This window comes from Ambystoma mexicanum, chromosome 9 (assembly GCF_040938575.1).
Source record: "Ambystoma mexicanum isolate Mex_15411 chromosome 9, UKY_AmexF1_1, whole genome shotgun sequence".
Lineage (NCBI taxonomy): Eukaryota > Metazoa > Chordata > Amphibia > Caudata > Ambystomatidae > Ambystoma > Ambystoma mexicanum.
Window position 1 is genome coordinate 561,993,201 of NC_090931.1, and position 27,471 is coordinate 562,020,671.

Below are 27,471 nucleotides of genomic sequence, written 5' to 3' on the forward strand. Positions count from 1 at the left end.
GCCCCTTTGGGGGATTTGAATCTGCCTATTCAGCTGGGTACTTTTCAGGTCCGACTCAAATGCTTGTCTGGCCAATGCGCGCAATACCCTTCCATCACATGCATTACGTTCTCATAAAAGTCACACCGCCATTGTTCACGTTGCCTCCCACTTATGCTTGCTCGAATTCCACTGCAAAGCTTCCCAGATATTGAATAACACTCATTGCCATCGTAATATGGCCACTCTGTTTACTGAGGCCAGCCTTGGCTGGGCCATGGGAGCCCCTTGTCTCTGTCATCCACACTGACGAATTTTATTGGCTGCTGGTCTTCAATATGTAAATTTACAAAGTACAGGCATTTTTGTCATCTTTTGCCAACGCTATGGAAAGGAAAGGTTTTCTATGGGGTTGCGGGAAAGGTTTTCCTATGCAGAAATGGGGGGGCTTTTTGTTGCCTTTGGGACGATAGACGCTTTCCCACCCTAAGTGAGATGGGTGGCAGCTTCTTCCACCTGCCTGGGCTGCCCTTTGTGCTATTAAGACTATACTTTCAGGGGTCATTTCTATAGTTCTTAACTGAGGAAATGTGTTCGAAAGTGTCTGGTCTTGGCTAACCACGAGGAAGAGTTGAAGTGTTCTCTTCTGAGCGTGAAGCAAGTGGACAGTGTTGCATTTATGCAGCTGCTGTCTGCTATTGATGACCGTTCCTCTCTCCCTTTCAGGAGGGTTGGAGGAAGGGAACACAAACTGAGTGGTTAGCTGCTTATTATTCTGGTGAAAAATAGAGACAGCTCCCCTGTTCTTAGGGTTGCTTGGTGTCTGTGCTGTCGATTATGTGGGTTCTGATTTGTTAGCTGTGCAAATCTCCACATGGACCAAACACCTTGCGTCGCCCCGGTAAACACAATTGGCCGTGGGCCCTTTTGTGCGCTGCCCTGGGGGACCCAAGCGACAAGTTCCGGCTGTTGCATGCTGGCCTACTTCCATTTCACAAAGGTTAAGCCATTCTGATTTGCCACTGTTTTTCATCTGGCGCAATCCTCGTGCTTCTGTGAAAACAACACTGTACTGCCTTTGAAACTGCCTATTCAGCTGGGTACTTTTCAGGTCCGACTCAAATGCTTGTCTGGCCAATGCGCGCAATACCCTTCCATCACATGCATTACGTTCTCATAAAAGTCACACCGCCATTGTTCACGTTGCCTCCCACTTATGCTTGCTCGAATTCCACTGCAAAGCTTCCCAGATATTGAATAACACTCATTGCCATCGTAATATGGCCACTCTGTTTACTGAGGCCAGCCTTGGCTGGGCCATGGGAGCCCCTTGTCTCTGTCATCCACACTGACGAATTTTATTGGCTGCTGGTCTTCAATATGTAAATTTACAAAGTACAGGCATTTTTGTCATCTTTTGCCAACGCTATGGATAGGAAATGTTTTCTATGGTGTTGCGGGAAAGGTTTTCCTATGCAGAAATGGAGGGGCTTTTTGTTGCCTTTGGGACGATAGACGCTTTCCCACCCTAAGTGAGATGGGTGGCAGCTTCTTCCACCTGCCTGGGCTGCCCTTTGTGCTATTAAGACTATACTTTCAGGGATCATTTCTATAGTTCTTAACTGAGGAAATGTGTTCGAAAGTGTCTGGTCTTCGCTAACCACGAGGAAGAGTTGAAGTGTTCTCTTCTGAGCGTGAAGCAAGTGGACAGTGTTGCATTTATGCAGCTGCTGTCTGCTATTGATGACCGTTCCTCTCTCCCTTTCAGGAGGGTTGGAGGAAGGGAACACAAACTGAGTGGTTAGCTGCTTATTATTCTGGTGAAAAATAGAGACAGCTCCCCTGTTCTTAGGGTTGCTTGGTGTCTGTGCTGTCGATTATGTGGGTTCTGATTTGTTAGCTGTGCAAATCTCCACATGGACCAAACACCTTGCGTCGCCCCGGTAAACACAATTGCCGTGGGCCCTTTTGTGCGCTGCCCTGGGGGACCCAAGCGACAAGTTCCGGCTGTTGCATGCTGGCCTACTTCCATTTCACAAAGGTTAAGCCATTCTGATTTGCCACTGTTTTCCATCTGGCGCAATCCTCGTGCTTCTGTGAAAACAACACTGTACTGCCTTTGAATCTGCCTATTCAGCTGGGTACTTTTCAGGTCCGACTCAAATGCTTGTCTGGCCAATGCGCCCAATACCCTTCCATCACATGCATTACGTTCTCATAAAAGTCACACCGCCATTGTTCACGTTGCCTCCCACCTATGCTTGCTCGAATTCCACTGCAAAGCTTCCCAGATATTGAATAACACTCATTGCCATCGTAATATGGCCACTCTGTTTACTGAGGCCAGCCTTGGCTGGGCCATGGGAGCCCCTTGTCTCTGTCACCCACACTGACGAATTTTATTGGCTGCTGGTCTTCAATATGTAAATTTACAAAGTACAGGCATTTTTGTCATCTTTTGCCAACGCTATGGAAAGGAAAGGTTTTCTATGGGGTTGCGGGAAAGGTTTTCCTATGCAGAAATGGGGGGGCTTTTTGTTGCCTTTGGGACGATAGACGCTTTCCCACCCTAAGTGAGATGGGTGGCAGCTTCTTCCACCTGCCTGGGCTGCCCTTTGTGCTATTAAGACTATACTTTCAGGGATCATTTCTATAGTTCTTAACTGAGGAAATGTGTTCGAAAGTGTCTGGTCTTCGCTAACCACGAGGAAGAGTTGAAGTGTTCTCTTCTGAGCGTGAAGCAAGTGGACAGTGTTGCATTTATGCAGCTGCTGTCTGCTATTGATGACCGTTCCTCTCTCCCTTTCAGGAGGGTTGGAGGAAGGGAACACAAACTGAGTGGTTAGCTGCTTATTATTCTGGTGAAAAATAGAGACAGCTCCCCTGTTCTTAGGGTTGCTTGGTGTCTGTGCTGTCGATTATGTGGGTTCTGATTTGTTAGCTGTGCAAATCTCCACATGGACCAAACACCTTGCGTCGCCCCGGTAAACACAATTGGCCGTGGGCCCTTTTGTGCGCTGCCCTGGGGGACCCAAGCGACAAGTTCCGGCTGTTGCATGCTGGCCTACTTCCATTTCACAAAGGTTAAGCCATTCTGATTTGCCACTGTTTTCCATCTGGCGCAATCCTCGTGCTTCTGTGAAAACAACACTGTACTGCCTTTGAATCTGCCTATTCAGCTGGGTACTTTTCAGGTCCGACTCAAATGCTTGTCTGGCCAATGCGCCCAATACCCTTCCATCACATGCATTACGTTCTCATAAAAGTCACACCACCATTGTTCACGTTGCCTCCCACTTATGCTTGCTCGAATTCCACTGCAAAGCTTCCCAGATATTGAATAACACTCATTGCCATCGTAATATGGCCACTCTGTTTACTGAGGCCAGCCTTGGCTGGGCCATGGGAGCCCCTTGTCTCTGTCATCCACACTGACGAATTTTATTGGCTGCTGGTCTTCAATATGTAAATTTACAAAGTACAGGCATTTTTGTCATCTTTTGCCAACGCTATGGATAGGAAATGTTTTCTATGGTGTTGCGGGAAAGGTTTTCCTATGCAGAAATGGAGGGGCTTTTTGTTGCCTTTGGGACGATAGACGCTTTCCCACCCTAAGTGAGATGGGTGGCAGCTTCTTCCACCTGCCTGGGCTGCCCTTTGTGCTATTAAATCTATACTTTCAGGGATCATTTCTATAGTTCTTAACTGAGGAAATGTGTTCGAAAGTGTCTGGTCTTCGCTAACCACGAGGAAGAGTTGAAGTGTTCTCTTCTGAGCGTGAAGCAAGTGGACAGTGTTGCATTTATGCAGCTGCTGTCTGCTATTGATGACCGTTCCTCTCTCCCTTTCAGGAGGGTTGGAGGAAGGGAACACAAACTGAGTGGTTAGCTGCTTATTATTCTGGTGAAAAATAGAGACAGCTCCCCTGTTCTTAGGGTTGCTTGGTGTCTGTGCTGTCGATTATGTGGGTTCTGATTTGTTAGCTGTGCAAATCTCCACATGGACCAAACACCTTGCGTCGCCCCGGTAAACACAATTGGCCGTGGGCCCTTTTGTGCGCTGCCCTGGGGGACCCAAGCGACAAGTTCCGGCTGTTGCATGCTGGCCTACTTCCATTTCACAAAGGTTAAGCCATTCTGATTTGCCACTGTTTTCCATCTGGCGCAATCCTCGTGCTTCTGTGAAAACAACACTGTACTGCCCCTTTGGGGGATTTGAATCTGCCTATTCAGCTGGGTACTTTTCAGGTCCGACTCAAATGCTTGTCTGGCCAATGCGCGCAATACCCTTCCATCACATGCATTACGTTCTCATAAAAGTCACACCGCCATTGTTCACGTTGCCTCCCACTTATGCTTGCTCGAATTCCACTGCAAAGCTTCCCAGATATTGAATAACACTCATTGCCATCGTAATATGGCCACTCTGTTTACTGAGGCCAGCCTTGGCTGGGCCATGGGAGCCCCTTGTCTCTGTCATCCACACTGACGAATTTTATTGGCTGCTGGTCTTCAATATGTAAATTTACAAAGTACAGGCATTTTTGTCATCTTTTGCCAACGCTATGGATAGGAAATGTTTTCTATGGTGTTGCGGGAAAGGTTTTCCTATGCAGAAATGGAGGGGCTTTTTGTTGCCTTTGGGACGATAGACGCTTTCCCACCCTAAGTGAGATGGGTGGCAGCTTCTTCCACCTGCCTGGGCTGCCCTTTGTGCTATTAAGACTATACTTTCAGGGATCATTTCTATAGTTCTTAACTGAGGAAATGTGTTCGAAAGTGTCTGGTCTTCGCTAACCACGAGGAAGAGTTGAAGTGTTCTCTTCTGAGCGTGAAGCAAGTGGACAGTGTTGCATTTATGCAGCTGCTGTCTGCTATTGATGACCGTTCCTCTCTCCCTTTCAGGAGGGTTGGAGGAAGGGGAACACAAACTGAGTGGTTAGCTGCTTATTATTCTGGTGAAAAATAGAGACAGCTCCCCTGTTCTTAGGGTTGCTTGGTGTCTGTGCTGTCGATTATGTGGGTTCTGATTTGTTAGCTGTGCAAATCTCCACATGGACCAAACACCTTGCGTCGCCCCGGTAAACACAATTGGCCGTGGGCCCTTTTGTGCGCTGCCCTGGGGGACCCAAGCGACAAGTTCCGGCTGTTGCATGCTGGCCTACTTCCATTTCACAAAGGTTAAGCCATTCTGATTTGCCACTGTTTTTCATCTGGCGCAATCCTCGTGCTTCTGTGAAAACAACACTGTACTGCCTTTGAATCTGCCTATTCAGCTGGGTACTTTTCAGGTCCGACTCAAATGCTTGTCTGGCCAATGCGCGCAATACCCTTCCATCACATGCATTACGTTCTCATAAAAGTCACACCGCCATTGTTCACGTTGCCTCCCACTTATGCTTGCTCGAATTCCACTGCAAAGCTTCCCAGATATTGAATAACACTCATTGCCATCGTAATATGGCCACTCTGTTTACTGAGGCCAGCCTTGGCTGGGCCATGGGAGCCCCTTGTCTCTGTCATCCACACTGACGAATTTTATTGGCTGCTGGTCTTCAATATGTAAATTTACAAAGTACAGGCATTTTTGTCATCTTTTGCCAACGCTATGGATAGGAAATGTTTTCTATGGTGTTGCGGGAAAGGTTTTCCTATGCAGAAATGGAGGGGCTTTTTGTTGCCTTTGGGACGATAGACGCTTTCCCACCCTAAGTGAGATGGGTGGCAGCTTCTTCCACCTGCCTGGGCTGCCCTTTGTGCTATTAAGACTATACTTTCAGGGATCATTTCTATAGTTCTTAACTGAGGAAATGTGTTCGAAAGTGTCTGGTCTTCGCTAACCACGAGGAAGAGTTGAAGTGTTCTCTTCTGAGCGTGAAGCAAGTGGACAGTGTTGCATTTATGCAGCTGCTGTCTGCTATTGATGACCGTTCCTCTCTCCCTTTCAGGAGGGTTGGAGGAAGGGAACACAAACTGAGTGGTTAGCTGCTTATTATTCTGGTGAAAAATAGAGACAGCTCCCCTGTTCTTAGGGTTGCTTGGTGTCTGTGCTGTCGATTATGTGGGTTCTGATTTGTTAGCTGTGCAAATCTCCACATGGACCAAACACCTTGCGTCGCCCCGGTAAACACAATTGGCCGTGGGCCCTTTTGTGCGCTGCCCTGGGGGACCCAAGCGACAAGTTCCGGCTGTTGCATGCTGGCCTACTTCCATTTCACAAAGGTTAAGCCATTCTGATTTGCCACTGTTTTCCATCTGGCGCAATCCTCGTGCTTCTGTGAAAACAACACTGTACTGCCCCTTTGGGGGATTTGAATCTGCCTATTCAGCTGGGTACTTTTCAGGTCCGACTCAAATGCTTGTCTGGCCAATGCGCGCAATACCCTTCCATCACATGCATTACGTTCTCATAAAAGTCACACCGCCATTGTTCACGTTGCCTCCCACTTATGCTTGCTCGAATTCCACTGCAAAGCTTCCCAGATATTGAATAACACTCATTGCCATCGTAATATGGCCACTCTGTTTACTGAGGCCAGCCTTGGCTGGGCCATGGGAGCCCCTTGTCTCTGTCATCCACACTGACGAATTTTATTGGCTGCTGGTCTTCAATATGTAAATTTACAAAGTACAGGCATTTTTGTCATCTTTTGCCAACGCTATGGAAAGGAAAGGTTTTCTATGGGGTTGCGGGAAAGGTTTTCCTATGCAGAAATGGGGGGGCTTTTTGTTGCCTTTGGGACGATAGACGCTTTCCCACCCTAAGTGAGATGGGTGGCAGCTTCTTCCACCTGCCTGGGCTGCCCTTTGTGCTATTAAGACTATACTTTCAGGGGTCATTTCTATAGTTCTTAACTGAGGAAATGTGTTCGAAAGTGTCTGGTCTTCGCTAACCACGAGGAAGAGTTGAAGTGTTCTCTTCTGAGCGTGAAGCAAGTGGACAGTGTTGCATTTATGCAGCTGCTGTCTGCTATTGATGACCGTTCCTCTCTCCCTTTCAGGAGGGTTGGAGGAAGGGAACACAAACTGAGTGGTTAGCTGCTTATTATTCTGGTGAAAAATAGAGACAGCTCCCCTGTTCTTAGGGTTGCTTGGTGTCTGTGCTGTCGATTATGTGGGTTCTGATTTGTTAGCTGTGCAAATCTCCACATGGACCAAACACCTTGCGTCGCCCCGGTAAACACAATTGGCCGTGGGCCCTTTTGTGCGCTGCCCTGGGGGACCCAAGCGACAAGTTCCGGCTGTTGCATGCTGGCCTACTTCCATTTCACAAAGGTTAAGCCATTCTGATTTGCCACTGTTTTCCATCTGGCGCAATCCTCGTGCTTCTGTGAAAACAACACTGTACTGCCCCTTTGGGGGATTTGAATCTGCCTATTCAGCTGGGTACTTTTCAGGTCCGACTCAAATGCTTGTCTGGCCAATGCGCGCAATACCCTTCCATCACATGCATTACGTTCTCATAAAAGTCACACCGCCATTGTTCACGTTGCCTCCCACTTATGCTTGCTCGAATTCCACTGCAAAGCTTCCCAGATATTGAATAACACTCATTGCCATCGTAATATGGCCACTCTGTTTACTGAGGCCAGCCTTGGCTGGGCCATGGGAGCCCCTTGTCTCTGTCATCCACACTGACGAATTTTATTGGCTGCTGGTCTTCAATATGTAAATTTACAAAGTACAGGCATTTTTGTCATCTTTTGCCAACGCTATGGAAAGGAAAGGTTTTCTATGGGGTTGCGGGAAAGGTTTTCCTATGCAGAAATGGGGGGGCTTTTTGTTGCCTTTGGGACGATAGACGCTTTCCCACCCTAAGTGAGATGGGTGGCAGCTTCTTCCACCTGCCTGGGCTGCCCTTTGTGCTATTAAGACTATACTTTCAGGGGTCATTTCTATAGTTCTTAACTGAGGAAATGTGTTCGAAAGTGTCTGGTCTTCGCTAGTGGACAGTGTTGCATTTATGCAGCTGCTGTCTGCTATTGATGACCGTTCCTCTCTCCCTTTCAGGAGGGTTGGAGGAAGGGAACACAAACTGAGTGGTTAGCTGCTTATTATTCTGGTGAAAAATAGAGACAGCTCCCCTGTTCTTAGGGTTGCTTGGTGTCTGTGCTGTCGATTATGTGGGTTCTGATTTGTTAGCTGTGCAAATCTCCACATGGACCAAACACCTTGCGTCGCCCCGGTAAACACAATTGGCCGTGGGCCCTTTTGTGCGCTGCCCTGGGGGACCCAAGCGACAAGTTCCGGCTGTTGCATGCTGGCCTACTTCCATTTCACAAAGGTTAAGCCATTCTGATTTGCCACTGTTTTCCATCTGGCGCAATCCTCGTGCTTCTGTGAAAACAACACTGTACTGCCCCTTTGGGGGATTTGAATCTGCCTATTCAGCTGGGTACTTTTCAGGTCCGACTCAAATGCTTGTCTGGCCAATGCGCGCAATACCCTTCCATCACATGCATTACGTTCTCATAAAAGTCACACCGCCATTGTTCACGTTGCCTCCCACTTATGCTTGCTCGAATTCCACTGCAAAGCTTCCCAGATATTGAATAACACTCATTGCCATCGTAATATGGCCACTCTGTTTACTGAGGCCAGCCTTGGCTGGGCCATGGGAGCCCCTTGTCTCTGTCATCCACACTGACGAATTTTATTGGCTGCTGGTCTTCAATATGTAAATTTACAAAGTACAGGCATTTTTGTCATCTTTTGCCAACGCTATGGATAGGAAATGTTTTCTATGGTGTTGCGGGAAAGGTTTTCCTATGCAGAAATGGAGGGGCTTTTTGTTGCCTTTGGGACGATAGACGCTTTCCCACCCTAAGTGAGATGGGTGGCAGCTTCTTCCACCTGCCTGGGCTGCCCTTTGTGCTATTAAGACTATACTTTCAGGGATCATTTCTATAGTTCTTAACTGAGGAAATGTGTTCGAAAGTGTCTGGTCTTCGCTAACCACGAGGAAGAGTTGAAGTGTTCTCTTCTGAGCAGTGAAGCAAGTGGACAGTGTTGCATTTATGCAGCTGCTGTCTGCTATTGATGACCGTTCCTCTCTCCCTTTCAGGAGGGTTGGAGGAAGGGAACACAAACTGAGTGGTTAGCTGCTTATTATTCTGGTGAAAAATAGAGACAGCTCCCCTGTTCTTAGGGTTGCTTGGTGTCTGTTCTGTCGATTATGTGGGTTCTGATTTGTTAGCTGTGCAAATCTCCACATGGACCAAACACCTTGCGTCGCCCCGGTAAACACAATTGGCCGTGGGCCCTTTTGTGCGCTGCCCTGGGGGACCCAAGCGACAAGTTCCGGCTGTTGCATGCTGGCCTACTTCCATTTCACAAAGGTTAAGCCATTCTGATTTGCCACTGTTTTCCATCTGGCGCAATCCTCGTGCTTCTGTGAAAACAACACTGTACTGCCCCTTTGGGGGATTTGAATCTGCCTATTCAGCTGGGTACTTTTCAGGTCCGACTCAAATGCTTGTCTGGCCAATGCGCGCAATACCCTTCCATCACATGCATTACGTTCTCATAAAAGTCACACCGCCATTGTTCACGTTGCCTCCCACTTATGCTTGCTCGAATTCCACTGCAAAGCTTCCCAGATATTGAATAACACTCATTGCCATCGTAATATGGCCACTCTGTTTACTGAGGCCAGCCTTGGCTGGGCCATGGGAGCCCCTTGTCTCTGTCATCCACACTGACGAATTTTATTGGCTGCTGGTCTTCAATATGTAAATTTACAAAGTACAGGCATTTTTGTCATCTTTTGCCAACGCTATGGAAAGGAAAGGTTTTCTATGGGGTTGCGGGAAAGGTTTTCCTATGCAGAAATGGGGGGGCTTTTTGTTGCCTTTGGGACGATAGACGCTTTCCCACCCTAAGTGAGATGGGTGGCAGCTTCTTCCACCTGCCTGGGCTGCCCTTTGTGCTATTAAGACTATACTTTCAGGGGTCATTTCTATAGTTCTTAACTGAGGAAATGTGTTCGAAAGTGTCTGGTCTTGGCTAACCACGAGGAAGAGTTGAAGTGTTCTCTTCTGAGCGTGAAGCAAGTGGACAGTGTTGCATTTATGCAGCTGCTGTCTGCTATTGATGACCGTTCCTCTCTCCCTTTCGGGAGGGTTGGAGGAAGGGAACACAAACTGAGTGGTTAGCTGCTTATTATTCTGGTGAAAAATAGAGACAGCTCCCCTGTTCTTAGGGTTGCTTGGTGTCTGTGCTGTCGATTATGTGGGTTCTGATTTGTTAGCTGTGCAAATCTCCACATGGACCAAACACCTTGCGTCGCCCCGGTAAACACAATTGGCCGTGGGCCCTTTTGTGCGCTGCCCTGGGGGACCCAAGCGACAAGTTCCGGCTGTTGCATGCTGGCCTACTTCCATTTCACAAAGGTTAAGCCATTCTGATTTGCCACTGTTTTTCATCTGGCGCAATCCTCGTGCTTCTGTGAAAACAACACTGTACTGCCTTTGAAACTGCCTATTCAGCTGGGTACTTTTCAGGTCCGACTCAAATGCTTGTCTGGCCAATGCGCGCAATACCCTTCCATCACATGCATTACGTTCTCATAAAAGTCACACCGCCATTGTTCACGTTGCCTCCCACTTATGCTTGCTCGAATTCCACTGCAAAGCTTCCCAGATATTGAATAACACTCATTGCCATCGTAATATGGCCACTCTGTTTACTGAGGCCAGCCTTGGCTGGGCCATGGGAGCCCCTTGTCTCTGTCATCCACACTGACGAATTTTATTGGCTGCTGGTCTTCAATATGTAAATTTACAAAGTACAGGCATTTTTGTCATCTTTTGCCAACGCTATGGATAGGAAATGTTTTCTATGGTGTTGCGGGAAAGGTTTTCCTATGCAGAAATGGAGGGGCTTTTTGTTGCCTTTGGGACGATAGACGCTTTCCCACCCTAAGTGAGATGGGTGGCAGCTTCTTCCACCTGCCTGGGCTGCCCTTTGTGCTATTAAGACTATACTTTCAGGGATCATTTCTATAGTTCTTAACTGAGGAAATGTGTTCGAAAGTGTCTGGTCTTCGCTAACCACGAGGAAGAGTTGAAGTGTTCTCTTCTGAGCGTGAAGCAAGTGGACAGTGTTGCATTTATGCAGCTGCTGTCTGCTATTGATGACCGTTCCTCTCTCCCTTTCAGGAGGGTTGGAGGAAGGGAACACAAACTGAGTGGTTAGCTGCTTATTATTCTGGTGAAAAATAGAGACAGCTCCCCTGTTCTTAGGGTTGCTTGGTGCCTGTGCTGTCGATTATGTGGGTTCTGATTTGTTAGCTGTGCAAATCTCCACATGGACCAAACACCTTGCGTCGCCCCGGTAAACACAATTGCCGTGGGCCCTTTTGTGCGCTGCCCTGGGGGACCCAAGCGACAAGTTCCGGCTGTTGCATGCTGGCCTACTTCCATTTCACAAAGGTTAAGCCATTCTGATTTGCCACTGTTTTCCATCTGGCGCAATCCTCGTGCTTCTGTGAAAACAACACTGTACTGCCTTTGAATCTGCCTATTCAGCTGGGTACTTTTCAGGTCCGACTCAAATGCTTGTCTGGCCAATGCGCCCAATACCCTTCCATCACATGCATTACGTTCTCATAAAAGTCACACCGCCATTGTTCACGTTGCCTCCCACCTATGCTTGCTCGAATTCCACTGCAAAGCTTCCCAGATATTGAATAACACTCATTGCCATCGTAATATGGCCACTCTGTTTACTGAGGCCAGCCTTGGCTGGGCCATGGGAGCCCCTTGTCTCTGTCACCCACACTGACGAATTTTATTGGCTGCTGGTCTTCAATATGTAAATTTACAAAGTACAGGCATTTTTGTCATCTTTTGCCAACGCTATGGAAAGGAAAGGTTTTCTATGGGGTTGCGGGAAAGGTTTTCCTATGCAGAAATGGGGGGGCTTTTTGTTGCCTTTGGGACGATAGACGCTTTCCCACCCTAAGTGAGATGGGTGGCAGCTTCTTCCACCTGCCTGGGCTGCCCTTTGTGCTATTAAGACTATACTTTCAGGGATCATTTCTATAGTTCTTAACTGAGGAAATGTGTTCGAAAGTGTCTGGTCTTCGCTAACCACGAGGAAGAGTTGAAGTGTTCTCTTCTGAGCGTGAAGCAAGTGGACAGTGTTGCATTTATGCAGCTGCTGTCTGCTATTGATGACCGTTCCTCTCTCCCTTTCAGGAGGGTTGGAGGAAGGGAACACAAACTGAGTGGTTAGCTGCTTATTATTCTGGTGAAAAATAGAGACAGCTCCCCTGTTCTTAGGGTTGCTTGGTGTCTGTGCTGTCGATTATGTGGGTTCTGATTTGTTAGCTGTGCAAATCTCCACATGGACCAAACACCTTGCGTCGCCCCGGTAAACACAATTGGCCGTGGGCCCTTTTGTGCGCTGCCCTGGGGGACCCAAGCGACAAGTTCCGGCTGTTGCATGCTGGCCTACTTCCATTTCACAAAGGTTAAGCCATTCTGATTTGCCACTGTTTTCCATCTGGCGCAATCCTCGTGCTTCTGTGAAAACAACACTGTACTGCCTTTGAATCTGCCTATTCAGCTGGGTACTTTTCAGGTCCGACTCAAATGCTTGTCTGGCCAATGCGCCCAATACCCTTCCATCACATGCATTACGTTCTCATAAAAGTCACACCACCATTGTTCACGTTGCCTCCCACTTATGCTTGCTCGAATTCCACTGCAAAGCTTCCCAGATATTGAATAACACTCATTGCCATCGTAATATGGCCACTCTGTTTACTGAGGCCAGCCTTGGCTGGGCCATGGGAGCCCCTTGTCTCTGTCATCCACACTGACGAATTTTATTGGCTGCTGGTCTTCAATATGTAAATTTACAAAGTACAGGCATTTTTGTCATCTTTTGCCAACGCTATGGATAGGAAATGTTTTCTATGGTGTTGCGGGAAAGGTTTTCCTATGCAGAAATGGAGGGGCTTTTTGTTGCCTTTGGGACGATAGACGCTTTCCCACCCTAAGTGAGATGGGTGGCAGCTTCTTCCACCTGCCTGGGCTGCCCTTTGTGCTATTAAATCTATACTTTCAGGGATCATTTCTATAGTTCTTAACTGAGGAAATGTGTTCGAAAGTGTCTGGTCTTCGCTAACCACGAGGAAGAGTTGAAGTGTTCTCTTCTGAGCGTGAAGCAAGTGGACAGTGTTGCATTTATGCAGCTGCTGTCTGCTATTGATGACCGTTCCTCTCTCCCTTTCAGGAGGGTTGGAGGAAGGGAACACAAACTGAGTGGTTAGCTGCTTATTATTCTGGTGAAAAATAGAGACAGCTCCCCTGTTCTTAGGGTTGCTTGGTGTCTGTGCTGTCGATTATGTGGGTTCTGATTTGTTAGCTGTGCAAATCTCCACATGGACCAAACACCTTGCGTCGCCCCGGTAAACACAATTGGCCGTGGGCCCTTTTGTGCGCTGCCCTGGGGGACCCAAGCGACAAGTTCCGGCTGTTGCATGCTGGCCTACTTCCATTTCACAAAGGTTAAGCCATTCTGATTTGCCACTGTTTTCCATCTGGCGCAATCCTCGTGCTTCTGTGAAAACAACACTGTACTGCCCCTTTGGGGGATTTGAATCTGCCTATTCAGCTGGGTACTTTTCAGGTCCGACTCAAATGCTTGTCTGGCCAATGCGCGCAATACCCTTCCATCACATGCATTACGTTCTCATAAAAGTCACACCGCCATTGTTCACGTTGCCTCCCACTTATGCTTGCTCGAATTCCACTGCAAAGCTTCCCAGATATTGAATAACACTCATTGCCATCGTAATATGGCCACTCTGTTTACTGAGGCCAGCCTTGGCTGGGCCATGGGAGCCCCTTGTCTCTGTCATCCACACTGACGAATTTTATTGGCTGCTGGTCTTCAATATGTAAATTTACAAAGTACAGGCATTTTTGTCATCTTTTGCCAACGCTATGGATAGGAAATGTTTTCTATGGTGTTGCGGGAAAGGTTTTCCTATGCAGAAATGGAGGGGCTTTTTGTTGCCTTTGGGACGATAGACGCTTTCCCACCCTAAGTGAGATGGGTGGCAGCTTCTTCCACCTGCCTGGGCTGCCCTTTGTGCTATTAAGACTATACTTTCAGGGATCATTTCTATAGTTCTTAACTGAGGAAATGTGTTCGAAAGTGTCTGGTCTTCGCTAACCACGAGGAAGAGTTGAAGTGTTCTCTTCTGAGCGTGAAGCAAGTGGACAGTGTTGCATTTATGCAGCTGCTGTCTGCTATTGATGACCGTTCCTCTCTCCCTTTCAGGAGGGTTGGAGGAAGGGAACACAAACTGAGTGGTTAGCTGCTTATTATTCTGGTGAAAAATAGAGACAGCTCCCCTGTTCTTAGGGTTGCTTGGTGTCTGTGCTGTCGATTATGTGGGTTCTGATTTGTTAGCTGTGCAAATCTCCACATGGACCAAACACCTTGCGTCGCCCCGGTAAACACAATTGGCCGTGGGCCCTTTTGTGCGCTGCCCTGGGGGACCCAAGCGACAAGTTCCGGCTGTTGCATGCTGGCCTACTTCCATTTCACAAAGGTTAAGCCATTCTGATTTGCCACTGTTTTCCATCTGGCGCAATCCTCGTGCTTCTGTGAAAACAACACTGTACTGCCTTTGAATCTGCCTATTCAGCTGGGTACTTTTCAGGTCCGACTCAAATGCTTGTCTGGCCAATGCGCCCAATACCCTTCCATCACATGCATTACGTTCTCATAAAAGTCACACCGCCATTGTTCACGTTGCCTCCCACTTATGCTTGCTCGAATTCCACTGCAAAGCTTCCCAGATATTGAATAACACTCATTGCCATCGTAATATGGCCACTCTGTTTACTGAGGCCAGCCTTGGCTGGGCCATGGGAGCCCCTTGTCTCTGTCATCCACACTGACGAATTTTATTGGCTGCTGGTCTTCAATATGTAAATTTACAAAGTACAGGCATTTTTGTCATCTTTTGCCAACGCTATGGATAGGAAATGTTTTCTATGGTGTTGCGGGAAAGGTTTTCCTATGCAGAAATGGAGGGGCTTTTTGTTGCCTTTGGGACGATAGACGCTTTCCCACCCTAAGTGAGATGGGTGGCAGCTTCTTCCACCTGCCTGGGCTGCCCTTTGTGCTATTAAGACTATACTTTCAGGGATCATTTCTATAGTTCTTAACTGAGGAAATGTGTTCGAAAGTGTCTGGTCTTCGCTAACCACGAGGAAGAGTTGAAGTGTTCTCTTCTGAGCGTGAAGCAAGTGGACAGTGTTGCATTTATGCAGCTGCTGTCTGCTATTGATGACCGTTCCTCTCTCCCTTTCAGGAGGGTTGGAGGAAGGGAACACAAACTGAGTGGTTAGCTGCTTATTATTCTGGTGAAAAATAGAGACAGCTCCCCTGTTCTTAGGGTTGCTTGGTGTCTGTGCTGTCGATTATGTGGGTTCTGATTTGTTAGCTGTGCAAATCTCCACATGGACCAAACACCTTGCGTCGCCCCGGTAAACACAATTGCCGTGGGCCCTTTTGTGCGCTGCCCTGGGGGACCCAAGCGACAAGTTCCCGCTGTTGCATGCTGGCCTACTTCCATTTCACAAAGGTTAAGCCATTCTGATTTGCCACTGTTTTCCATCTGGCGCAATCCTCGTGCTTCTGTGAAAACAACACTGTACTGCCCCTTTGGGGGATTTGAATCTGCCTATTCAGCTGGGTACTTTTCAGGTCCGACTCAAATGCTTGTCTGGCCAATGCGCGCAATACCCTTCCATCACATGCATTACGTTCTCATAAAAGTCACACCGCCATTGTTCACGTTGCCTCCCACTTATGCTTGCTCGAATTCCACTGCAAAGCTTCCCAGATATTGAATAACACTCATTGCCATCGTAATATGGCCACTCTGTTTACTGAGGCCAGCCTTGGCTGGGCCATGGGAGCCCCTTGTCTCTGTCATCCACACTGACGAATTTTATTGGCTGCTGGTCTTCAATATGTAAATTTACAAAGTACAGGCATTTTTGTCATCTTTTGCCAACGCTATGGAAAGGAAAGGTTTTCTATGGGGTTGCGGGAAAGGTTTTCCTATGCAGAAATGGGGGGGCTTTTTGTTGCCTTTGGGACGATAGACGCTTTCCCACCCTAAGTGAGATGGGTGGCAGCTTCTTCCACCTGCCTGGGCTGCCCTTTGTGCTATTAAGACTATACTTTCAGGGGTCATTTCTATAGTTCTTAACTGAGGAAATGTGTTCGAAAGTGTCTGGTCTTCGCTAGTGGACAGTGTTGCATTTATGCAGCTGCTGTCTGCTATTGATGACCGTTCCTCTCTCCCTTTCAGGAGGGTTGGAGGAAGGGAACACAAACTGAGTGGTTAGCTGCTTATTATTCTGGTGAAAAATAGAGACAGCTCCCCTGTTCTTAGGGTTGCTTGGTGTCTGTGCTGTCGATTATGTGGGTTCTGATTTGTTAGCTGTGCAAATCTCCACATGGACCAAACACCTTGCGTCGCCCCGGTAAACACAATTGGCCGTGGGCCCTTTTGTGCGCTGCCCTGGGGGACCCAAGCGACAAGTTCCGGCTGTTGCATGCTGGCCTACTTCCATTTCACAAAGGTTAAGCCATTCTGATTTGCCACTGTTTTCCATCTGGCGCAATCCTCGTGCTTCTGTGAAAACAACACTGTACTGCCCCTTTGGGGGATTTGAATCTGCCTATTCAGCTGGGTACTTTTCAGGTCCGACTCAAATGCTTGTCTGGCCAATGCGCGCAATACCCTTCCATCACATGCATTACGTTCTCATAAAAGTCACACCGCCATTGTTCACGTTGCCTCCCACTTATGCTTGCTCGAATTCCACTGCAAAGCTTCCCAGATATTGAATAACACTCATTGCCATCGTAATATGGCCACTCTGTTTACTGAGGCCAGCCTTGGCTGGGCCATGGGAGCCCCTTGTCTCTGTCATCCACACTGACGAATTTTATTGGCTGCTGGTCTTCAATATGTAAATTTACAAAGTACAGGCATTTTTGTCATCTTTTGCCAACGCTATGGATAGGAAATGTTTTCTATGGTGTTGCGGGAAAGGTTTTCCTATGCAGAAATGGAGGGGCTTTTTGTTGCCTTTGGGACGATAGACGCTTTCCCACCCTAAGTGAGATGGGTGGCAGCTTCTTCCACCTGCCTGGGCTGCCCTTTGTGCTATTAAGACTATACTTTCAGGGATCATTTCTATAGTTCTTAACTGAGGAAATGTGTTCGAAAGTGTCTGGTCTTCGCTAACCACGAGGAAGAGTTGAAGTGTTCTCTTCTGAGCAGTGAAGCAAGTGGACAGTGTTGCATTTATGCAGCTGCTGTCTGCTATTGATGACCGTTCCTCTCTCCCTTTCAGGAGGGTTGGAGGAAGGGAACACAAACTGAGTGGTTAGCTGCTTATTATTCTGGTGAAAAATAGAGACAGCTCCCCTGTTCTTAGGGTTGCTTGGTGTCTGTTCTGTCGATTATGTGGGTTCTGATTTGTTAGCTGTGCAAATCTCCACATGGACCAAACACCTTGCGTCGCCCCGGTAAACCCAATTGGCCGTGGGCCCTTTTGTGCGCTGCCCTGGGGGACCCAAGCGACAAGTTCCGGCTGTTGCATGCTGGCCTACTTCCATTTCACAAAGGTTAAGCCATTCTGATTTGCCACTGTTTTCCATCTGGCGCAATCCTCGTGCTTCTGTGAAAACAACACTGTACTGCCCCTTTGGGGGATTTGAATCTGCCTATTCAGCTGGGTACTTTTCAGGTCCGACTCAAATGCTTGTCTGGCCAATGCGCGCAATACCCTTCCATCACATGCATTACGTTCTCATAAAAGTCACACCGCCATTGTTCACGTTGCCTCCCACTTATGCTTGCTCGAATTCCACTGCAAAGCTTCCCAGATATTGAATAACACTCATTGCCATCGTAATATGGCCACTCTGTTTACTGAGGCCAGCCTTGGCTGGGCCATGGGAGCCCCTTGTCTCTGTCATCCACACTGACGAATTTTATTGGCTGCTGGTCTTCAATATGTAAATTTACAAAGTACAGGCATTTTTGTCATCTTTTGCCAACGCTATGGAAAGGAAAGGTTTTCTATGGGGTTGCGGGAAAGGTTTTCCTATGCAGAAATGGGGGGGCTTTTTGTTGCCTTTGGGACGATAGACGCTTTCCCACCCTAAGTGAGATGGGTGGCAGCTTCTTCCACCTGCCTGGGCTGCCCTTTGTGCTATTAAGACTATACTTTCAGGGGTCATTTCTATAGTTCTTAACTGAGGAAATGTGTTCGAAAGTGTCTGGTCTTGGCTAACCACGAGGAAGAGTTGAAGTGTTCTCTTCTGAGCGTGAAGCAAGTGGACAGTGTTGCATTTATGCAGCTGCTGTCTGCTATTGATGACCGTTCCTCTCTCCCTTTCAGGAGGGTTGGAGGAAGGGAACACAAACTGAGTGGTTAGCTGCTTATTATTCTGGTGAAAAATAGAGACAGCTCCCCTGTTCTTAGGGTTGCTTGGTGTCTGTGCTGTCGATTATGTGGGTTCTGATTTGTTAGCTGTGCAAATCTCCACATGGACCAAACACCTTGCGTCGCCCCGGTAAACACAATTGGCCGTGGGCCCTTTTGTGCGCTGCCCTGGGGGACCCAAGCGACAAGTTCCGGCTGTTGCATGCTGGCCTACTTCCATTTCACAAAGGTTAAGCCATTCTGATTTGCCACTGTTTTTCATCTGGCGCAATCCTCGTGCTTCTGTGAAAACAACACTGTACTGCCTTTGAAACTGCCTATTCAGCTGGGTACTTTTCAGGTCCGACTCAAATGCTTGTCTGGCCAATGCGCGCAATACCCTTCCATCACATGCATTACGTTCTCATAAAAGTCACACCGCCATTGTTCACGTTGCCTCCCACTTATGCTTGCTCGAATTCCACTGCAAAGCTTCCCAGATATTGAATAACACTCATTGCCATCGTAATATGGCCACTCTGTTTACTGAGGCCAGCCTTGGCTGGGCCATGGGAGCCCCTTGTCTCTGTCATCCACACTGACGAATTTTATTGGCTGCTGGTCTTCAATATGTAAATTTACAAAGTACAGGCATTTTTGTCATCTTTTGCCAACGCTATGGATAGGAAATGTTTTCTATGGTGTTGCGGGAAAGGTTTTCCTATGCAGAAATGGAGGGGCTTTTTGTTGCCTTTGGGACGATAGACGCTTTCCCACCCTAAGTGAGATGGGTGGCAGCTTCTTCCACCTGCCTGGGCTGCCCTTTGTGCTATTAAGACTATACTTTCAGGGATCATTTCTATAGTTCTTAACTGAGGAAATGTGTTCGAAAGTGTCTGGTCTTCGCTAACCACGAGGAAGAGTTGAAGTGTTCTCTTCTGAGCGTGAAGCAAGTGGACAGTGTTGCATTTATGCAGCTGCTGTCTGCTATTGATGACCGTTCCTCTCTCCCTTTCAGGAGGGTTGGAGGAAGGGAACACAAACTGAGTGGTTAGCTGCTTATTATTCTGGTGAAAAATAGAGACAGCTCCCCTGTTCTTAGGGTTGCTTGGTGTCTGTGCTGTCGATTATGTGGGTTCTGATTTGTTAGCTGTGCAAATCTCCACATGGACCAAACACCTTGCGTCGCCCCGGTAAACACAATTGCCGTGGGCCCTTTTGTGCGCTGCCCTGGGGGACCCAAGCGACAAGTTCCGGCTGTTGCATGCTGGCCTACTTCCATTTCACAAAGGTTAAGCCATTCTGATTTGCCACTGTTTTCCATCTGGCGCAATCCTCGTGCTTCTGTGAAAACAACACTGTACTGCCTTTGAATCTGCCTATTCAGCTGGGTACTTTTCAGGTCCGACTCAAATGCTTGTCTGGCCAATGCGCCCAATACCCTTCCATCACATGCATTACGTTCTCATAAAAGTCACACCGCCATTGTTCACGTTGCCTCCCACCTATGCTTGCTCGAATTCCACTGCAAAGCTTCCCAGATATTGAATAACACTCATTGCCATCGTAATATGGCCACTCTGTTTACTGAGGCCAGCCTTGGCTGGGCCATGGGAGCCCCTTGTCTCTGTCACCCACACTGACGAATTTTATTGGCTGCTGGTCTTCAATATGTAAATTTACAAAGTACAGGCATTTTTGTCATCTTTTGCCAACGCTATGGAAAGGAAAGGTTTTCTATGGGGTTGCGGGAAAGGTTTTCCTATGCAGAAATGGGGGGGCTTTTTGTTGCCTTTGGGACGATAGACGCTTTCCCACCCTAAGTGAGATGGGTGGCAGCTTCTTCCACCTGCCTGGGCTGCCCTTTGTGCTATTAAGACTATACTTTCAGGGATCATTTCTATAGTTCTTAACTGAGGAAATGTGTTCGAAAGTGTCTGGTCTTCGCTAACCACGAGGAAGAGTTGAAGTGTTCTCTTCTGAGCGTGAAGCAAGTGGACAGTGTTGCATTTATGCAGCTGCTGTCTGCTATTGATGACCGTTCCTCTCTCCCTTTCAGGAGGGTTGGAGGAAGGGAACACAAACTGAGTGGTTAGCTGCTTATTATTCTGGTGAAAAATAGAGACAGCTCCCCTGTTCTTAGGGTTGCTTGGTGTCTGTGCTGTCGATTATGTGGGTTCTGATTTGTTAGCTGTGCAAATCTCCACATGGACCAAACACCTTGCGTCGCCCCGGTAAACACAATTGGCCGTGGGCCCTTTTGTGCGCTGCCCTGGGGGACCCAAGCGACAAGTTCCGGCTGTTGCATGCTGGCCTACTTCCATTTCACAAAGGTTAAGCCATTCTGATTTGCCACTGTTTTCCATCTGGCGCAATCCTCGTGCTTCTGTGAAAACAACACTGTACTGCCTTTGAATCTGCCTATTCAGCTGGGTACTTTTCAGGTCCGACTCAAATGCTTGTCTGGCCAATGCGCCCAATACCCTTCCATCACATGCATTACGTTCTCATAAAAGTCACACCACCATTGTTCACGTTGCCTCCCACTTATGCTTGCTCGAATTCCACTGCAAAGCTTCCCAGATATTGAATAACACTCATTGCCATCGTAATATGGCCACTCTGTTTACTGAGGCCAGCCTTGGCTGGGCCATGGGAGCCCCTTGTCTCTGTCATCCACACTGACGAATTTTATTGGCTGCTGGTCTTCAATATGTAAATTTACAAAGTACAGGCATTTTTGTCATCTTTTGCCAACGCTATGGATAGGAAATGTTTTCTATGGTGTTGCGGGAAAGGTTTTCCTATGCAGAAATGGAGGGGCTTTTTGTTGCCTTTGGGACGATAGACGCTTTCCCACCCTAAGTGAGATGGGTGGCAGCTTCTTCCACCTGCCTGGGCTGCCCTTTGTGCTATTAAATCTATACTTTCAGGGATCATTTCTATAGTTCTTAACTGAGGAAATGTGTTCGAAAGTGTCTGGTCTTCGCTAACCACGAGGAAGAGTTGAAGTGTTCTCTTCTGAGCGTGAAGCAAGTGGACAGTGTTGCATTTATGCAGCTGCTGTCTGCTATTGATGACCGTTCCTCTCTCCCTTTCAGGAGGGTTGGAGGAAGGGAACACAAACTGAGTGGTTAGCTGCTTATTATTCTGGTGAAAAATAGAGACAGCTCCCCTGTTCTTAGGGTTGCTTGGTGTCTGTGCTGTCGATTATGTGGGTTCTGATTTGTTAGCTGTGCAAATCTCCACATGGACCAAACACCTTGCGTCGCCCCGGTAAACACAATTGGCCGTGGGCCCTTTTGTGCGCTGCCCTGGGGGACCCAAGCGACAAGTTCCGGCTGTTGCATGCTGGCCTACTTCCATTTCACAAAGGTTAAGCCATTCTGATTTGCCACTGTTTTCCATCTGGCGCAATCCTCGTGCTTCTGTGAAAACAACACTGTACTGCCCCTTTGGGGGATTTGAATCTGCCTATTCAGCTGGGTACTTTTCAGGTCCGACTCAAATGCTTGTCTGGCCAATGCGCGCAATACCCTTCCATCACATGCATTACGTTCTCATAAAAGTCACACCGCCATTGTTCACGTTGCCTCCCACTTATGCTTGCTCGAATTCCACTGCAAAGCTTCCCAGATATTGAATAACACTCATTGCCATCGTAATATGGCCACTCTGTTTACTGAGGCCAGCCTTGGCTGGGCCATGGGAGCCCCTTGTCTCTGTCATCCACACTGACGAATTTTATTGGCTGCTGGTCTTCAATATGTAAATTTACAAAGTACAGGCATTTTTGTCATCTTTTGCCAACGCTATGGATAGGAAATGTTTTCTATGGTGTTGCGGGAAAGGTTTTCCTATGCAGAAATGGAGGGGCTTTTTGTTGCCTTTGGGACGATAGACGCTTTCCCACCCTAAGTGAGATGGGTGGCAGCTTCTTCCACCTGCCTGGGCTGCCCTTTGTGCTATTAAGACTATACTTTCAGGGATCATTTCTATAGTTCTTAACTGAGGAAATGTGTTCGAAAGTGTCTGGTCTTCGCTAACCACGAGGAAGAGTTGAAGTGTTCTCTTCTGAGCGTGAAGCAAGTGGACAGTGTTGCATTTATGCAGCTGCTGTCTGCTATTGATGACCGTTCCTCTCTCCCTTTCAGGAGGGTTGGAGGAAGGGAACACAAACTGAGTGGTTAGCTGCTTATTATTCTGGTGAAAAATAGAGACAGCTCCCCTGTTCTTAGGGTTGCTTGGTGTCTGTGCTGTCGATTATGTGGGTTCTGATTTGTTAGCTGTGCAAATCTCCACATGGACCAAACACCTTGCGTCGCCCCGGTAAACACAATTGGCCGTGGGCCCTTTTGTGCGCTGCCCTGGGGGACCCAAGCGACAAGTTCCGGCTGTTGCATGCTGGCCTACTTCCATTTCACAAAGGTTAAGCCATTCTGATTTGCCACTGTTTTCCATCTGGCGCAATCCTCGTGCTTCTGTGAAAACAACACTGTACTGCCTTTGAATCTGCCTATTCAGCTGGGTACTTTTCAGGTCCGACTCAAATGCTTGTCTGGCCAATGCGCCCAATACCCTTCCATCACATGCATTACGTTCTCATAAAAGTCACACCGCCATTGTTCACGTTGCCTCCCACTTATGCTTGCTCGAATTCCACTGCAAAGCTTCCCAGATATTGAATAACACTCATTGCCATCGTAATATGGCCACTCTGTTTACTGAGGCCAGCCTTGGCTGGGCCATGGGAGCCCCTTGTCTCTGTCATCCACACTGACGAATTTTATTGGCTGCTGGTCTTCAATATGTAAATTTACAAAGTACAGGCATTTTTGTCATCTTTTGCCAACGCTATGGATAGGAAATGTTTTCTATGGTGTTGCGGGAAAGGTTTTCCTATGCAGAAATGGAGGGGCTTTTTGTTGCCTTTGGGACGATAGACGCTTTCCCACCCTAAGTGAGATGGGTGGCAGCTTCTTCCACCTGCCTGGGCTGCCCTTTGTGCTATTAAGTCTATACTTTCAGGGATCATTTCTATAGTTCTTAACTGAGGAAATGTGTTCGAAAGTGTCTGGTCTTCGCTAACCACGAGGAAGAGTTGAAGTGTTCTCTTCTGAGCGTGAAGCAAGTGGACAGTGTTGCATTTATGCAGCTGCTGTCTGCTATTGATGACCGTTCCTCTCTCCCTTTCAGGAGGGTTGGAGGAAGGGAACACAAACTGAGTGGTTAGCTGCTTATTATTCTGGTGAAAAATAGAGACAGCTCCCCTGTTCTTAGGGTTGCTTGGTGTCTGTGCTGTCGATTATGTGGGTTCTGATTTGTTAGCTGTGCAAATCTCCACATGGACCAAACACCTTGCGTCGCCCCGGTAAACACAATTGGCCGTGGGCCCTTTTGTGCGCTGCCCTGGGGGACCCAAGCGACAAGTTCCGGCTGTTGCATGCTGGCCTACTTCCATTTCACAAAGGTTAAGCCATTCTGATTTGCCACTGTTTTCCATCTGGCGCAATCCTCGTGCTTCTGTGAAAACAACACTGTACTGCCCCTTTGGGGGATTTGAATCTGCCTATTCAGCTGGGTACTTTTCAGGTCCGACTCAAATGCTTGTCTGGCCAATGCGCGCAATACCCTTCCATCACATGCATTACGTTCTCATAAAAGTCACACCGCCATTGTTCACGTTGCCTCCCACTTATGCTTGCTCGAATTCCACTGCAAAGCTTCCCAGATATTGAATAACACTCATTGCCATCGTAATATGGCCACTCTGTTTACTGAGGCCAGCCTTGGCTGGGCCATGGGAGCCCCTTGTCTCTGTCATCCACACTGACGAATTTTATTGGCTGCTGGTCTTCAATATGTAAATTTACAAAGTACAGGCATTTTTGTCATCTTTTGCCAACGCTATGGAAAGGAAAGGTTTTCTATGGGGTTGCGGGAAAGGTTTTCCTATGCAGAAATGGGGGGGCTTTTTGTTGCCTTTGGGACGATAGACGCTTTCCCACCCTAAGTGAGATGGGTGGCAGCTTCTTCCACCTGCCTGGGCTGCCCTTTGTGCTATTAAGACTATACTTTCAGGGGTCATTTCTATAGTTCTTAACTGAGGAAATGTGTTCGAAAGTGTCTGGTCTTGGCTAACCACGAGGAAGAGTTGAAGTGTTCTCTTCTGAGCGTGAAGCAAGTGGACAGTGTTGCATTTATGCAGCTGCTGTCTGCTATTGATGACCGTTCCTCTCTCCCTTTCAGGAGGGTTGGAGGAAGGGAACACAAACTGAGTGGTTAGCTGCTTATTATTCTGGTGAAAAATAGAGACAGCTCCCCTGTTCTTAGGGTTGCTTGGTGTCTGTGCTGTCGATTATGTGGGTTCTGATTTGTTAGCTGTGCAAATCTCCACATGGACCAAACACCTTGCGTCGCCCCGGTAAACACAATTGGCCGTGGGCCCTTTTGTGCGCTGCCCTGGGGGACCCAAGCGACAAGTTCCGGCTGTTGCATGCTGGCCTACTTCCATTTCACAAAGGTTAAGCCATTCTGATTTGCCACTGTTTTTCATCTGGCGCAATCCTCGTGCTTCTGTGAAAACAACACTGTACTGCCTTTGAAACTGCCTATTCAGCTGGGTACTTTTCAGGTCCGACTCAAATGCTTGTCTGGCCAATGCGCGCAATACCCTTCCATCACATGCATTACGTTCTCATAAAAGTCACACCGCCATTGTTCACGTTGCCTCCCACTTATGCTTGCTCGAATTCCACTGCAAAGCTTCCCAGATATTGAATAACACTCATTGCCATCGTAATATGGCCACTCTGTTTACTGAGGCCAGCCTTGGCTGGGCCATGGGAGCCCCTTGTCTCTGTCATCCACACTGACGAATTTTATTGGCTGCTGGTCTTCAATATGTAAATTTACAAAGTACAGGCATTTTTGTCATCTTTTGCCAACGCTATGGATAGGAAATGTTTTCTATGGTGTTGCGGGAAAGGTTTTCCTATGCAGAAATGGAGGGGCTTTTTGTTGCCTTTGGGACGATAGACGCTTTCCCACCCTAAGTGAGATGGGTGGCAGCTTCTTCCACCTGCCTGGGCTGCCCTTTGTGCTATTAAGACTATACTTTCAGGGATCATTTCTATAGTTCTTAACTGAGGAAATGTGTTCGAAAGTGTCTGGTCTTCGCTAACCACGAGGAAGAGTTGAAGTGTTCTCTTCTGAGCGTGAAGCAAGTGGACAGTGTTGCATTTATGCAGCTGCTGTCTGCTATTGATGACCGTTCCTCTCTCCCTTTCAGGAGGGTTGGAGGAAGGGAACACAAACTGAGTGGTTAGCTGCTTATTATTCTGGTGAAAAATAGAGACAGCTCCCCTGTTCTTAGGGTTGCTTGGTGTCTGTGCTGTCGATTATGTGGGTTCTGATTTGTTAGCTGTGCAAATCTCCACATGGACCAAACACCTTGCGTCGCCCCGGTAAACACAATTGCCGTGGGCCCTTTTGTGCGCTGCCCTGGGGGACCCAAGCGACAAGTTCCGGCTGTTGCATGCTGGCCTACTTCCATTTCACAAAGGTTAAGCCATTCTGATTTGCCACTGTTTTCCATCTGGCGCAATCCTCGTGCTTCTGTGAAAACAACACTGTACTGCCTTTGAATCTGCCTATTCAGCTGGGTACTTTTCAGGTCCGACTCAAATGCTTGTCTGGCCAATGCGCCCAATACCCTTCCATCACATGCATTACGTTCTCATAAAAGTCACACCGCCATTGTTCACGTTGCCTCCCACCTATGCTTGCTCGAATTCCACTGCAAAGCTTCCCAGATATTGAATAACACTCATTGCCATCGTAATATGGCCACTCTGTTTACTGAGGCCAGCCTTGGCTGGGCCATGGGAGCCCCTTGTCTCTGTCACCCACACTGACGAATTTTATTGGCTGCTGGTCTTCAATATGTAAATTTACAAAGTACAGGCATTTTTGTCATCTTTTGCCAACGCTATGGAAAGGAAAGGTTTTCTATGGGGTTGCGGGAAAGGTTTTCCTATGCAGAAATGGGGGGGCTTTTTGTTGCCTTTGGGACGATAGACGCTTTCCCACCCTAAGTGAGATGGGTGGCAGCTTCTTCCACCTGCCTGGGCTGCCCTTTGTGCTATTAAGACTATACTTTCAGGGATCATTTCTATAGTTCTTAACTGAGGAAATGTGTTCGAAAGTGTCTGGTCTTCGCTAACCACGAGGAAGAGTTGAAGTGTTCTCTTCTGAGCGTGAAGCAAGTGGACAGTGTTGCATTTATGCAGCTGCTGTCTGCTATTGATGACCGTTCCTCTCTCCCTTTCAGGAGGGTTGGAGGAAGGGAACACAAACTGAGTGGTTAGCTGCTTATTATTCTGGTGAAAAATAGAGACAGCTCCCCTGTTCTTAGGGTTGCTTGGTGTCTGTGCTGTCGATTATGTGGGTTCTGATTTGTTAGCTGTGCAAATCTCCACATGGACCAAACACCTTGCGTCGCCCCGGTAAACACAATTGGCCGTGGGCCCTTTTGTGCGCTGCCCTGGGGGACCCAAGCGACAAGTTCCGGCTGTTGCATGCTGGCCTACTTCCATTTCACAAAGGTTAAGCCATTCTGATTTGCCACTGTTTTCCATCTGGCGCAATCCTCGTGCTTCTGTGAAAACAACACTGTACTGCCTTTGAATCTGCCTATTCAGCTGGGTACTTTTCAGGTCCGACTCAAATGCTTGTCTGGCCAATGCGCCCAATACCCTTCCATCACATGCATTACGTTCTCATAAAAGTCACACCACCATTGTTCACGTTGCCTCCCACTTATGCTTGCTCGAATTCCACTGCAAAGCTTCCCAGATATTGAATAACACTCATTGCCATCGTAATATGGCCACTCTGTTTACTGAGGCCAGCCTTGGCTGGGCCATGGGAGCCCCTTGTCTCTGTCATCCACACTGACGAATTTTATTGGCTGCTGGTCTTCAATATGTAAATTTACAAAGTACAGGCATTTTTGT

General features: G+C 47.8%; 24 non-coding genes and 2 pseudogenes across 24 annotated transcripts; all 26 read left to right on the forward strand.

The window, feature by feature from the left end:
- Positions 1-521: 521 nt before the first annotated feature.
- On the forward strand, positions 522-739 carry LOC138490252 (small nucleolar RNA U3). The gene has a single exon (XR_011275298.1). It is a non-coding gene; the product is annotated as a small nucleolar RNA U3 (small nucleolar RNA).
- An 824-nt stretch (positions 740-1,563) lies between these two features.
- On the forward strand, positions 1,564-1,781 carry LOC138490018 (small nucleolar RNA U3). Its single transcript, XR_011275095.1, has one exon. It is a non-coding gene; the product is annotated as a small nucleolar RNA U3 (small nucleolar RNA).
- Positions 1,782-2,604: 823 nt separating this feature from the next.
- Positions 2,605-2,822, forward strand: LOC138490019 (small nucleolar RNA U3). Its single transcript, XR_011275096.1, has one exon. It is a non-coding gene; the product is annotated as a small nucleolar RNA U3 (small nucleolar RNA).
- An 824-nt stretch (positions 2,823-3,646) lies between these two features.
- Positions 3,647-3,864, forward strand: LOC138490386 (small nucleolar RNA U3). Its single transcript, XR_011275419.1, has one exon. It is a non-coding gene; the product is annotated as a small nucleolar RNA U3 (small nucleolar RNA).
- An 835-nt stretch (positions 3,865-4,699) lies between these two features.
- LOC138490417 (small nucleolar RNA U3) lies at positions 4,700-4,918 on the forward strand. The gene has a single exon (XR_011275447.1). It is a non-coding gene; the product is annotated as a small nucleolar RNA U3 (small nucleolar RNA).
- An 824-nt stretch (positions 4,919-5,742) lies between these two features.
- LOC138490021 (small nucleolar RNA U3) lies at positions 5,743-5,960 on the forward strand. The gene has a single exon (XR_011275097.1). It is a non-coding gene; the product is annotated as a small nucleolar RNA U3 (small nucleolar RNA).
- An 835-nt stretch (positions 5,961-6,795) lies between these two features.
- On the forward strand, positions 6,796-7,013 carry LOC138490187 (small nucleolar RNA U3). The gene has a single exon (XR_011275240.1). It is a non-coding gene; the product is annotated as a small nucleolar RNA U3 (small nucleolar RNA).
- An 835-nt stretch (positions 7,014-7,848) lies between these two features.
- LOC138490541 (small nucleolar RNA U3) lies at positions 7,849-8,017 on the forward strand (annotated as a pseudogene).
- Positions 8,018-8,857: 840 nt separating this feature from the next.
- Positions 8,858-9,076, forward strand: LOC138490435 (small nucleolar RNA U3). Its single transcript, XR_011275463.1, has one exon. It is a non-coding gene; the product is annotated as a small nucleolar RNA U3 (small nucleolar RNA).
- Positions 9,077-9,911: 835 nt separating this feature from the next.
- Positions 9,912-10,129, forward strand: LOC138490225 (small nucleolar RNA U3). The gene has a single exon (XR_011275275.1). It is a non-coding gene; the product is annotated as a small nucleolar RNA U3 (small nucleolar RNA).
- An 824-nt stretch (positions 10,130-10,953) lies between these two features.
- LOC138490022 (small nucleolar RNA U3) lies at positions 10,954-11,171 on the forward strand. Its single transcript, XR_011275098.1, has one exon. It is a non-coding gene; the product is annotated as a small nucleolar RNA U3 (small nucleolar RNA).
- An 823-nt stretch (positions 11,172-11,994) lies between these two features.
- Positions 11,995-12,212, forward strand: LOC138490023 (small nucleolar RNA U3). Its single transcript, XR_011275099.1, has one exon. It is a non-coding gene; the product is annotated as a small nucleolar RNA U3 (small nucleolar RNA).
- Positions 12,213-13,036: 824 nt separating this feature from the next.
- On the forward strand, positions 13,037-13,254 carry LOC138490387 (small nucleolar RNA U3). Its single transcript, XR_011275420.1, has one exon. It is a non-coding gene; the product is annotated as a small nucleolar RNA U3 (small nucleolar RNA).
- Positions 13,255-14,089: 835 nt separating this feature from the next.
- On the forward strand, positions 14,090-14,307 carry LOC138490025 (small nucleolar RNA U3). Its single transcript, XR_011275100.1, has one exon. It is a non-coding gene; the product is annotated as a small nucleolar RNA U3 (small nucleolar RNA).
- Positions 14,308-15,131: 824 nt separating this feature from the next.
- On the forward strand, positions 15,132-15,349 carry LOC138490026 (small nucleolar RNA U3). The gene has a single exon (XR_011275101.1). It is a non-coding gene; the product is annotated as a small nucleolar RNA U3 (small nucleolar RNA).
- Positions 15,350-16,183: 834 nt separating this feature from the next.
- On the forward strand, positions 16,184-16,352 carry LOC138490542 (small nucleolar RNA U3; annotated as a pseudogene).
- Positions 16,353-17,192: 840 nt separating this feature from the next.
- LOC138490436 (small nucleolar RNA U3) lies at positions 17,193-17,411 on the forward strand. The gene has a single exon (XR_011275464.1). It is a non-coding gene; the product is annotated as a small nucleolar RNA U3 (small nucleolar RNA).
- Positions 17,412-18,246: 835 nt separating this feature from the next.
- Positions 18,247-18,464, forward strand: LOC138490253 (small nucleolar RNA U3). Its single transcript, XR_011275299.1, has one exon. It is a non-coding gene; the product is annotated as a small nucleolar RNA U3 (small nucleolar RNA).
- An 824-nt stretch (positions 18,465-19,288) lies between these two features.
- On the forward strand, positions 19,289-19,506 carry LOC138490027 (small nucleolar RNA U3). The gene has a single exon (XR_011275102.1). It is a non-coding gene; the product is annotated as a small nucleolar RNA U3 (small nucleolar RNA).
- Positions 19,507-20,329: 823 nt separating this feature from the next.
- On the forward strand, positions 20,330-20,547 carry LOC138490028 (small nucleolar RNA U3). The gene has a single exon (XR_011275103.1). It is a non-coding gene; the product is annotated as a small nucleolar RNA U3 (small nucleolar RNA).
- An 824-nt stretch (positions 20,548-21,371) lies between these two features.
- On the forward strand, positions 21,372-21,589 carry LOC138490388 (small nucleolar RNA U3). Its single transcript, XR_011275421.1, has one exon. It is a non-coding gene; the product is annotated as a small nucleolar RNA U3 (small nucleolar RNA).
- An 835-nt stretch (positions 21,590-22,424) lies between these two features.
- LOC138490029 (small nucleolar RNA U3) lies at positions 22,425-22,642 on the forward strand. Its single transcript, XR_011275104.1, has one exon. It is a non-coding gene; the product is annotated as a small nucleolar RNA U3 (small nucleolar RNA).
- An 824-nt stretch (positions 22,643-23,466) lies between these two features.
- Positions 23,467-23,684, forward strand: LOC138490767 (small nucleolar RNA U3). Its single transcript, XR_011275670.1, has one exon. It is a non-coding gene; the product is annotated as a small nucleolar RNA U3 (small nucleolar RNA).
- An 835-nt stretch (positions 23,685-24,519) lies between these two features.
- On the forward strand, positions 24,520-24,737 carry LOC138490254 (small nucleolar RNA U3). The gene has a single exon (XR_011275300.1). It is a non-coding gene; the product is annotated as a small nucleolar RNA U3 (small nucleolar RNA).
- An 824-nt stretch (positions 24,738-25,561) lies between these two features.
- On the forward strand, positions 25,562-25,779 carry LOC138490030 (small nucleolar RNA U3). Its single transcript, XR_011275105.1, has one exon. It is a non-coding gene; the product is annotated as a small nucleolar RNA U3 (small nucleolar RNA).
- An 823-nt stretch (positions 25,780-26,602) lies between these two features.
- Positions 26,603-26,820, forward strand: LOC138490032 (small nucleolar RNA U3). The gene has a single exon (XR_011275106.1). It is a non-coding gene; the product is annotated as a small nucleolar RNA U3 (small nucleolar RNA).
- Positions 26,821-27,471: the final 651 nt, after the last annotated feature.